This window comes from Hemitrygon akajei, chromosome 9 (assembly GCF_048418815.1).
Source record: "Hemitrygon akajei chromosome 9, sHemAka1.3, whole genome shotgun sequence".
In the NCBI taxonomy this organism is placed as follows: domain Eukaryota; kingdom Metazoa; phylum Chordata; class Chondrichthyes; order Myliobatiformes; family Dasyatidae; genus Hemitrygon; species Hemitrygon akajei.
In genome coordinates, this window is record NC_133132.1 from 147,669,474 (window position 1) to 147,680,171 (window position 10,698).

General features: G+C 42.1%; 1 long non-coding RNA gene across 1 annotated transcript; it reads left to right on the top strand.

Annotated features, from left to right (window-relative positions):
* Positions 1 to 1,964: 1,964 nt before the first annotated feature.
* LOC140732830 (uncharacterized) lies at positions 1,965 to 9,342 on the top strand. Its single transcript, XR_012100155.1, has 3 exons — positions 1,965 to 2,033; positions 6,181 to 6,234; positions 9,206 to 9,342. It is a non-coding gene; the product is annotated as an uncharacterized lncRNA (long non-coding RNA).
* The last annotated feature ends 1,356 nt before the right edge of the window (positions 9,343 to 10,698 follow it).

Below are 10,698 nucleotides of genomic sequence, written 5' to 3' on the forward strand. Positions count from 1 at the left end.
CATCTCTTTTTGATGAAGATAAACTGGCGTGGATTAGAATAGAATTAGATAAAATAGGAGAAAATATACCAGAAGATTTTTTTATATAAATGGGAATGTAAATGGATACGGGAAAAGAAAGAATCTCCTATACTAAAACATTTGATTGATTTATGGAAAAAGATAAATGTTGATGATGAGATAAAGAAATCTTTATTAGCAAAGAGACCTTTAATTCAAAATGAACTTATTCCTTTTACAATGGATAATCAACTTTTATATAACTGGTTTCAAAAAGTGATTAGATATATAGGAGACTGTTTTGAAGGAGATATATTAAAGTCATTTGACCAATTAAAGAATAAATACAAAATATCAAATAACACTCTTTTTTGTTATTTTCAATTAAGGGCTTATTTAAGAGATAAACTGGGTCAAACAATGTTATTGCCGAAACCTAATGAAATAGAAACTTTAATTCATAAAGGAAAAATTTAAAAAATGTATAATTTGATTCAAAAACAGGCAATTAACCAAGGAATTCATAAGTCAAGACAAAAATGGGGATACTGATTTGAATATTAAAATTGATGAAACAAGTCGGTGAAGATTATGTCTTGACAGTATGACAAATACAACAAATGTTCGACTAAGATTAGTGCAATATAACTTTTTACATCAATTATATATTACACCACAAAAATTAAACAGAGTAAACCCAAATTTATCTGATCAATGTTTTCGATGTAATCAATAAATTGGTACTTTTTTACACTCTATTTGGTCTTGTTTTAAAATTCAACCTTTTTGGACAAATTTAAGAGGTTTACTGGAACAAATTATTGGAACACAGCTTCAACACGACCCAATATTATTCTTACTCGGTGATATTGAAGGGATGAAACCGAAACCCAAATTGAACAAATATCAGGAAGAATTCATAAAAATTGCATTGGCAGTAGCCAAAAAGGCTATTGCAGTTACTTGGAAATTGGATTTATACTTAAGTATAGATCATTGGAAGAATGAAATTTTCAGCTGCATTCCACTTGAAAAAAATACTTCTAATTTAAGAAATAAATATGATATATTTCTGAAAATTTGGCGCCCTTATTTACAAAAGATAGGATTAAATATATAGGTGTTCCGAAGATAAAATTATTGGTCATCTGGGGAAAGAAACAAATATATATTTTCAAGCTATTTTGAACTCCATGGAGCATGTGGGGATCTTCCGATATCCAGGCACTCTTTCTTTCTTTCTTTTTTCTTTTTTTTTTCTCTTTTTCTTATATATAGGGATATGTTAGAGGGGGAGGGTTGATATTTTTTTTCTTTGTATTCTGTAACCTATTTGAAAATTCAATAAAAAAGATTAAAAAAGAAACCTGTGTGGATGAGTGTGTGCCTACGAAGACTTACCGTACATTCCCAAACCAAAAGCCATGGATTAACCAGGAGGTATGTCGTCTGCTGAAGGCTAGATCTATGGCATTGAAGTCTGGCAACCCAGGCCTGTACCAGAAAACCAGGTATGATTTGCGGAGGGCTATTTCAAGGGTGAAGAGACAATTTCGAACGTGGTTGGAGGCGATATCAGATGCACAGACTTACTTCAGATATAACTCTGGTAGGTTTTCCAAGACATTACTGCTTACAAAGGAAAACCCAGTAGTATGAATGGCAGTGACGTTTCAGCCCCAGATCAACTCAACGCCTTCTATGCATGTGTGACAAGTTTTAGGATAAGACACCAAAGACCTGTTAAGTTCAAAAATTGTTTAAAAACCGTGAAAACACATGTTAAAAAGGGCTAAAATACTAAAAGGTATTTAATTCATTTCATTGTTTCTTTCATTTTTTATTGTGTAAATTAAGCCCTAATAGTGTTATCAGTGATCTGCAGAGTAGGCTTGATCTGCTAGCCTGAGGTCGATTGCTTCTGTCTCCACCCACATTCCCAGGGGACATCGCGGTACTTTCTGCACTGGAGTAAATTCTTGGTGAGGAAACTCGTCACGTCGTTGTCGTGATTATTTCTCCCCGTTTTTCAGGTATGTTGTCGGTAACTTACGCTGTTCAAGGGGTCATGATGACTTTCTAATCTGTGTAAAGTGCCCAGAGAGTGTTTATGTGACATTTGAGCGAGGAAGAGTAATGTTTTGCCGAGTATATTAAAGCGCGTGTGTGAGCGGAGCGGCCGCCATTCTGTGTACGGATACCGCGTGTTTTGCTGCTTTGTGAGTTTACATGTGCACCTATGTAAATGCATTTTACACAGTTGTTTGTATATTATTTATTTAGTAACTTTAAGTTGTGAGAGTTTACTGAGCTAGTGCTACATATTATTCACCAGTAACAGTAGAGAAAATGTGAATTATGTCTCAGGGAAATACTGTGTGTTGCTGTAATTTACAGAGGGTATGTATTCAGTTGTGACCAATTTATTGTGAAGGTATTTTTTTTTGTAATTTGTGTATATTTTTGATGACTTGAGTAAATTCTCGATGAGGAAACCACCTCACGTCTTTGTCATGATTATTCCTCCCCGTTTTTGAGAGGTGTAACATAATGGAGGCACTGTCGAGATGGCGCTTCAGATGTCCGGTGTCCATAACCTGGTGGCCGAATGCTGCAGCAGCTAAATTCTCCCCACAATACAACTCAGACATGCTGTAGTGAGGAAAGGCGCTGCTGTGTCGAGGAGAGCTGGAAGCTGGTGGTGGAGTACACGTCATCTGAGGCCAGTCAGAGATGATCAGGGATGTTAAAGGCCTTCCAGTTCAGAGCCAACTCCTGCACAGTAAGTTTCTCCTGTCCTGTCAACATGTTGGCCTTAGAAGAGCTACAGGAAGCGGTAGTAGGAGGGTTACGTACCCTGACTAGAGACAATTTGCTCAAAGTTTGTGATTTTGTTGACATATCAGGTGAGTGAAGAACAGCTGGTGAAGGAAAGTCCCGCATATCACTAGTGACTCGTGTAATGAAATTTCCTGAAAGAGAAGAAGTGGCAGAGTTTGACGATGATGGCAGGTCGGAATTGTTGCGGCTGAGAGAGAAAATTGCAGACTTGACCAAGGGTACAGATAATGGAGCAGCACCAGCCAGGGAAAGTGTGGAAAGGGCAGGGCCACGGAGAGAAGTAGAGGGACAAAGAACTGTGAAGTGACATAAAGAAGGGGAAATTGAGCAGCTCACCCCTGTTAATGCTACTGTTCATGAGTCTCAGTACCGGTCTCAAACTACCGTGAGCCCACAAGTCAGCAGGCGGCCCTCAATCAGTGCTCAGCCGCAGCAGCCAAGCCCATGCTGGCACAAAGATTTCAAAATCTCTGGCCAAATAGGTGAACCAGGCCAAAAGGATAAACTGATATTCTCCAGCTTTGCTCAGCAGATTGAGAATGGACTGAACAGAGGTTATCCTGAAATAGAAATAGTAGATGCGGTAGTTAGAGCTCTTTCTCCAGGCTCACAGTTATGCAGCTATTTGGAAGGAAGACCCAACCTGACTCTCCCCACACTCCGACGCATCCTGCGCTCCCACTTCCAAGAGCGCCACGGAGCTTTACAAGCAGCTAGCTTCTGAAGCACATAACAGCAAAGAAACCCCTCAGAGTTTTCTCATGCGGGTTCTAGATTTGAGGCAGAAAGTGCTGTTTGCTTCCCAAGAGTCAGAATCAGGGCTTAGGTATGATCCAGCTTTAGTCCAGTGCATGTGTTTACACACATTACTTACTGGTCTCCAGAATGACAGTATCAGGATAGACATGCAGCCTCTCCTCCTTGATACTGAGACCTCAGATGAGCTTTTGTTAGAGGGGTTAAACATCGCCTGTGCTAATGAGACGAAAGAAGAAACAAAAAGAAGTCTAACACCTCACAGTCAGCAACAAGTGTAAGCGTAGTGCAGTCAGAGGGTAGGCCACCTGCTACGTGCCGGGTGAAGGAAGACAAGACACAGGTTTCCCCTGAACTGTTAACAGAGATACAAGAGCTTACGACAGCTGTAGCTTCTTTAAAAGGTCTCAGTGCAGAGATAGCTCAGATTAAAGAGACTCTACAACAGACGAGTTTTCAGCAACAGCCCTATGCCCCACCTGCAGTCAGGCCAGATAGAGACCCTCAGCCACCTGCTTCACCACAGCAGTATTACAACAGCTACAGTCAGCCGCAAGCACATGTTCCAATACAGCCTCAGTATGGACCTAATCAGTACACTAACCGCTCTGTCCATGCTCCACGGAGATGTTTTGTCTGCCAGCAGACAGGAGCAAATGGACGCTGCCCGCACTGCTACCGATATGGAAGTGGAGAACATTTTCAAGCCAGCTGCAAAATTAGAGGAATCAGACCATCGAGCGAGGCTCCGTTAAACAGGGTATGGTTACCACCATGGGACGGGTGTTAACCGTGACTAGCAAAGAGTGCCAGAAGCGTGCAAATTGTGGCAGTATGGACTCACCTGGCAAACGGAAACAAGAGTCATCCTGTGAGGAGAGGAATGTTAACACCCCCCCCTCCCCCTTAGCTCGGGTCGGCCACCCCCACAAAGTCACCTCGCTAGTTGGCAGACAGTGTATTGTCGAGTGTTACCTGGATGACCACCAACTGCAAGCTTTATGGGACACAGGCTCTTAGGTGTTGATAATCAATGAAAGATGGAAAGAGGAATACGTGCCAACCACAAGGCTGAGAAATGTCTCGGAGGTCCTTGACTCATGTGATGATTTGACATTGACTGCTGCAAACGGAACTGAAATGCCGTACTTGGGAAGGATTGAAACGACTTTCCGGCTAGCCTCTGAACCTGACCAAGCAGGAGAACTGATCATTCCAGTGCTTGTAATGAAAGGCTGGCACCTGTCTCATCCCATCATTGGCTTCAATATTATTGAGCACGTCCTGACTAAGAACGAAAAGACTAAACAGTACAGCACGATGAGGAAAGCTTTCCCAGTTCTCAAAGGAAACAAGGTGAGAGCTTTTATCCAGGCTGTTAGTGCAGAGCTAGAAGATGAGTATGCAGTGAAAATGAAGAAAGAGGAGGTTGTAGTTTCAAAACATGGTAGTATTCAAGTTAACTATCGTGTAGCTGCACAGCCTGTTAAAGAGGACGTGACCATGTTATTCCAGCCAGACCTGAACCCGCAGTGGCCAGATGGTCTTGAGTTTTATGACACAGCAGTCAGAGTCAGGAAGGGTTACTCCCAGTCATCACAATTGATGTTTCTAACCCAACTGGCCATGACGTCGTTCTGCCGGGGTGTACTTTAATTGGCACAGTACAAACAATTATGACAGTTCTGCCCACCCCGATTTCTGAGGAAGTTGCAACACCAGCCACAGTGAGCCACACCAGCATGAAATCCACAGGCCGTGCCATGAACAGTGGGACCCACCTGTAGATCTGAGTCACCTCAGTGAGGATCAGAGAGCGGTAGTGAGACAGATGCTTAGAGAAGAGCGTCGTTCCTTCTCAAGGTCGCACAATGATATTGGCTGCATTGAAGACTTGCATATGACTATTTCACTCAAAGACACCGAACCAGTCAAACACACATATATATCAGTGCCAGGCCCCCTGTACCAGGAAATGAAGGGTTACCTCCACGATCTGATAGCACAGGGCTGGGTCAGGAAGTCAAACTCCTCATACTCCTCACCGGCTGTGTGCGTTAGAAAAAAAGATGGCACCCTCCGGTTGTGCATAAATTACAGAGACCTGAACAGGAAGACCCATCCCGACCATCAGCCTATCCCTCATGCCCAAGACATCATGGACAGACTAGGTGGTAACTCCTGGTTTTCCCTCCTCGATCCCTTGGAGTTTATGCCTGAAGCCTTCCCCATGAACAGGTATATCCGCAAGGTAGCGAGGACTTGAGGTCAGATTTTCCTTCTCCTAGCTGATGAGCTCCACCTGCCCAAAGGATCTGGTTTTAAGGCACCAGTAACCTGGCTTTGCCCCTTCTGTCAGTAGAAATGGTTTCCATTGGTCTTAGTAGCTAAGCTACATGTGAAGGCCAGGAGATGGACTGGCTGTCAGAAGCTATTTGAGGTGCACGCCATTGGGAGCATTTAATAGGTAATGGGAGCTTGTTCCCATTATCACTCCTGACTCTAACAACCTTAAAGATTTGGTGTTTTGTAAAGAGAAACAGTCATCTCTTTAAACAGCAATATTCATGTTTTCTCTGTCAGGGAACAAGACAGACTGAAGAAAGGCATCAGCAAGACACCCAAGAGAAAAGAAACGTAAGTCAGAAGTTCATGTACACACAGGATGTATTAGAAACATGGAAAACCTACAGCACAATACAGGCCCTTTGGCCCACAAAGCTGTGCTGAACATGTCCCTACCTTGGAGCTACCTACGCTTTACCCATAGCCCTCTATTTTTCTAAGCTCCATGTAGCCATCCAGGAGTCTCTTAAAAGACCCTATCATTTCTGCCTCCACCACCACCGCCGGCAGCCCATTCCACGCACTCACCACTCTCTGCGTAAAAAACTTACCCCTGACATCTCCTCTGTACCTACTTCCAAGCATCTTAAAACTATGCCCTCTCGTGCTAGCCGATTCAGCCCTGGGAAAAAGCCTCTGACTATCCACATGATCAATGCCTCTTATTATCTTATACCCCTCTATCAAGTCATCCTCCATCGCTCCAAGGTGAAAAGGCCGAGTTCACTCAACCTGTTTTCATAAGGCACGCTCCCCAACCCAGGAAACATCCTTGTAAATCTCCTCTGCACCCTTTCTATGGTTTTCACATCCTTCCTATAGTGAGGCGACCAGAATTGAGCACAGTACTCCAAGTGGGGTCTGACCAGTGTAACCTTGGTGGGGGGGGGGGGGGTGTAGGAGAGAGCTTTTTAAAAATAATAATCCGGTGAAAACAGTCATTCAGAGCAGCTCGAGTTACCAGTCAACATCCAACACAGATTTAAGCAAGACAAATGAAGTAACCTGTGATTTGTTTTGCCGAGACAATGAGAAGGTTAACAAAAGAATTGAAACAGATGTTATCTAAATGATTTTTCATAAAGTATTTTCCAAAGTACCACAGAAAAGACTGTCTAGCAAATTTGAGGTCCATAGAGTAAATTAAACACTGTTGTAGAAATATCAGAGCTGAAAATGGCAGAGTCATAAAAGGTTGTTTTTCAGCTTATTGAGGAGTGTTATTCCCCAAGAGTCAGTGGCTGGACCAGCGTTACTGTTTAAAAAAAAATTAGTATTTTGGAAATGGAGAGACAAGAGACCATGGATACTGAAATATGGAGCATCACAAAAAGTGCTGGAGGAACTCAGCATATTTTTTGGAGGGTGCCAACATCAATTTCCTTCTGTAGATGTTGCATGATCCATTGAGTTCCTCCAGCACATTTGATGATTTGGAAATGTTGTGCAAAATTGGAGGTGTGGTAAACTCTGGAGGGCAGTAAGAAGCTATAAGAACATGGAGAGAGTGGCAGAAAGGGCAGGCAAATAGAAAATGAAATCTTAGGCAGTGAAATGTGAAAGGATCATATTTTAGCAGAACAAAAAACAGTATATGCACTAAATAGTTCTGATAAAGGTGAGAACAACGGTCCTGATATCTCTGACGGTGGCAGAACACGTTGAAGGTGTTTGTAAAGTGTAAGGAACTGGTATGGTCTCAATGTGGCAAATGGCCTTCTTCTGAGCTGGAACCATTCTATTATTATGTTATATTGCAGGACAAAATCAATTGAGCTTGTTTTCTCGGGACAAGGGAAAATGTCAAGGGTTTGGGCAATCGTTTGAAAACCAATGAAACCAATTGTCAAAATTGAGCCTTACGATTGTTCAACATGATGAATGAGTCAATAGGTCGAGAACATATGTTGTAAGTTAGGTTGTTAGAGTGATGATTGAAAATCTGGCATATTTTTTTTCCAACCAGTGGGTGATAGACTGTGGAACAAGTTTTAGAGATAAAGCATGGATATTGGCCCCTTGGCCTCCTTGAGTCTGTGCTGACGATCAGTCATCCTTTATACTGATCCACATTTCTCCCATGCTCCGCTCTCCTTTCCTGTCAGATTCCTTCTTCTATAGCCCTTTATCATTTCCAACTATCAACTCCCAGGTTCTCATTTTATCCCCCTTTCTGACCCACCAACCTTCCCCCTTGCCTGTCTTCACTTATTACCTTCCAGCTTGTACTCTGTGGTGAACTACATATACCTGTCTGGACACGCCCCACCTGCTGTCTGCTCCTGTGGCTCCTCCCACAGACCCCGGTATAAAGGCGATTGGAGGCACAGACCCTTCTTCAGTCTCCAGGATGTTGTGTGGTGGTCTCTTGCTGCTTGTGCTTTCTTCCAGCCAATAAAAGCCTACCTTAACCCACGTCTCAGAGTTATTGATGGTGCATCATACTCCTTCTCTTCCCTCACCTTCTTATTATTCTGGCTTTATCCTCCTTCAGCCCTGATCAAGGGACTCAGCCTGAAATGATGACTCTTTATTCCTCTCCATAGATGCTACCTGACCTGCTGCATTCCTCCAGCTTTTTGTGTGGGTTACTCTGGATCTCCAGAATCTGCAGAAACTCTTGTGTTCATTTTGTCCATTTACTCATTTTTTACAATCTCGGCACAATGTATCAATTCCTCATAGTTTCCATTACTCACCTGGACCCTAGCAACAGTTTACATTGGTTAACTTACCAACTAAACTTTGGGATGCGTGAGGAAACGGAAGCAGCCAGAGAAAACCTATACAATCACAGGGAGAACACACGAACTCAAAATTTTTAAAGTTCAAAGTAAGTTTTATTATCAAAGTACACATATGTCACCACATACAACCCTGAGCTTGAAGATATCCGTGAACACACCGGCCAGTTAGCCAACACAGGTCTTTAGTACTTGGCAAGGACTCAACTGATGTCATTATTGAACGCAGGTCTCTGGCACAGTGGGACAGTAGCTGTATTAGCTACATTACTATGCCTTCCAGTTGTCTGGTCTGGTGATTAAAGTTCTCAGTATAAATAGCTTCAAACCACAATAACAAGTCTGTAAATTAAAAAGGGATTGAGGCAGTAGATTGGGGCGAAACTGACTGTGATCTCACAGTCAGGACAGATTTGTTCATTCTTCACTTTTTGGAATGAATCTAGCCAATGGTGAAAAGATCTTGAACTTGTTCAGGGATTGCTTCACTGATGTCATTTCTTGCTCTGTCCTGACAGTATACCGTTTGCACTCAAACTCAAGATGGAAGAGCTGGAGGAGGATAAGCTTGCAGTAAAGATGTTAGACTTGTGGGAGCCAGCACCACCTCTAATAAACCCCATCCTTGGCAGTGAAGCGAAAAAAAATTAATAAATATGCATCCAGCAAGTCACGAGTTCTTTGACTCTTGTGTTGATTTGTAGAGGGTTGCTTCCCAAATAATTACTAAACTGCAGAGTAGATCAAAATACTTATTTGATAATACAATCCTGTTTCAATGCACATAATCAATTAAAGTATCACGTAGTCCCAGATCAGCCTTAGTAAAGCCATGTGTATCGTAAACTTTCCACTATTTTGTACATTGTATATCAACTAGAAGTATAATCTGAGCAGTAGATTTTACAGGAGGTTGGGGAATATCCTTAAGCATGCATATTTCTGAAAAATGTTCTCAATTACTGCCTATCCTTGGTCCATTCCTTCATCTGAAACTCCATCATAATGGCAAATGAAAGCATACATATAGAAAATCCAATGCTTCGACTCTAATGATCTTTCAACATGCTTTGTGTTGAGGGAAATATGCCTCATCTCAGGAAGCAAAGGGAATCACTATCAAGTGAATTATGCATATGAAAATAGCTCAAACAAGTTCCAAATTCTTTCCTAGCACTTTTTACTAAGAAATAACACTTCAGATCTTTTCAGCTTCAAAAGTTCCCACTTTTAATAAGTCAGACACTGCTGAATATGGAACACTTATTCATTAAAATGATCATATAAACTGTCATGCATTGTGAATGCAAGTGCATGACCTTAGGTGGAAAGACTTTATTCTTCATTTAAATGAATGTATCTGAGGTTTCTGTCACTGCTGTAATGTTTTTAGATTGCAGCCAGATCCAATTTATAATCAGAGACTTGGGTACTGTGATCCTGAAGTTGTTGCAGTGAACGAGGCAAACCCAAACGCAGGACACAGGCACGAAGATTGAGTTAGGATGCAGACGTGGGCGTGAGCATTGAACGGCAAGCAGGAGGCAGGCAGAACTTATCTTGACACAGAGCGTAGAAAGGGAAGCGGCAGGCAAAGCTTTTCTTAGCTCGGAGAGATGGAGTTCCACAGGTAAACCTCGGTACTGGGGTAAACTTGGAATCCTTACCTTAACTTGGAGAGACAGAGTTTCACAGATAAATCTCGGAACTGGAGTTGAACTAAGAAAACTTACCTTGACTTGGAGAGATTGAGTTGCACAGGTAAATCTTAGTACTGAAGCAAAACTTAGAACACACAATCCTAAGTGGCCGGGAAACGTTAATTACCACACTGGCAAAACCAACAATCTGGCAACTAGTGGGTGCTAAGCCAGGGTTCTTATACTGCAGGTCTTGATGAAAACCAGGTGTGCCACCATCAAAGGAAATTAGGAGAAAATGGGGAATTAACGGTCAGGACCATGACAGAAGTCAAATGTCTTCTTCCTCAGTGTGGAAGAGGGTAAAATGA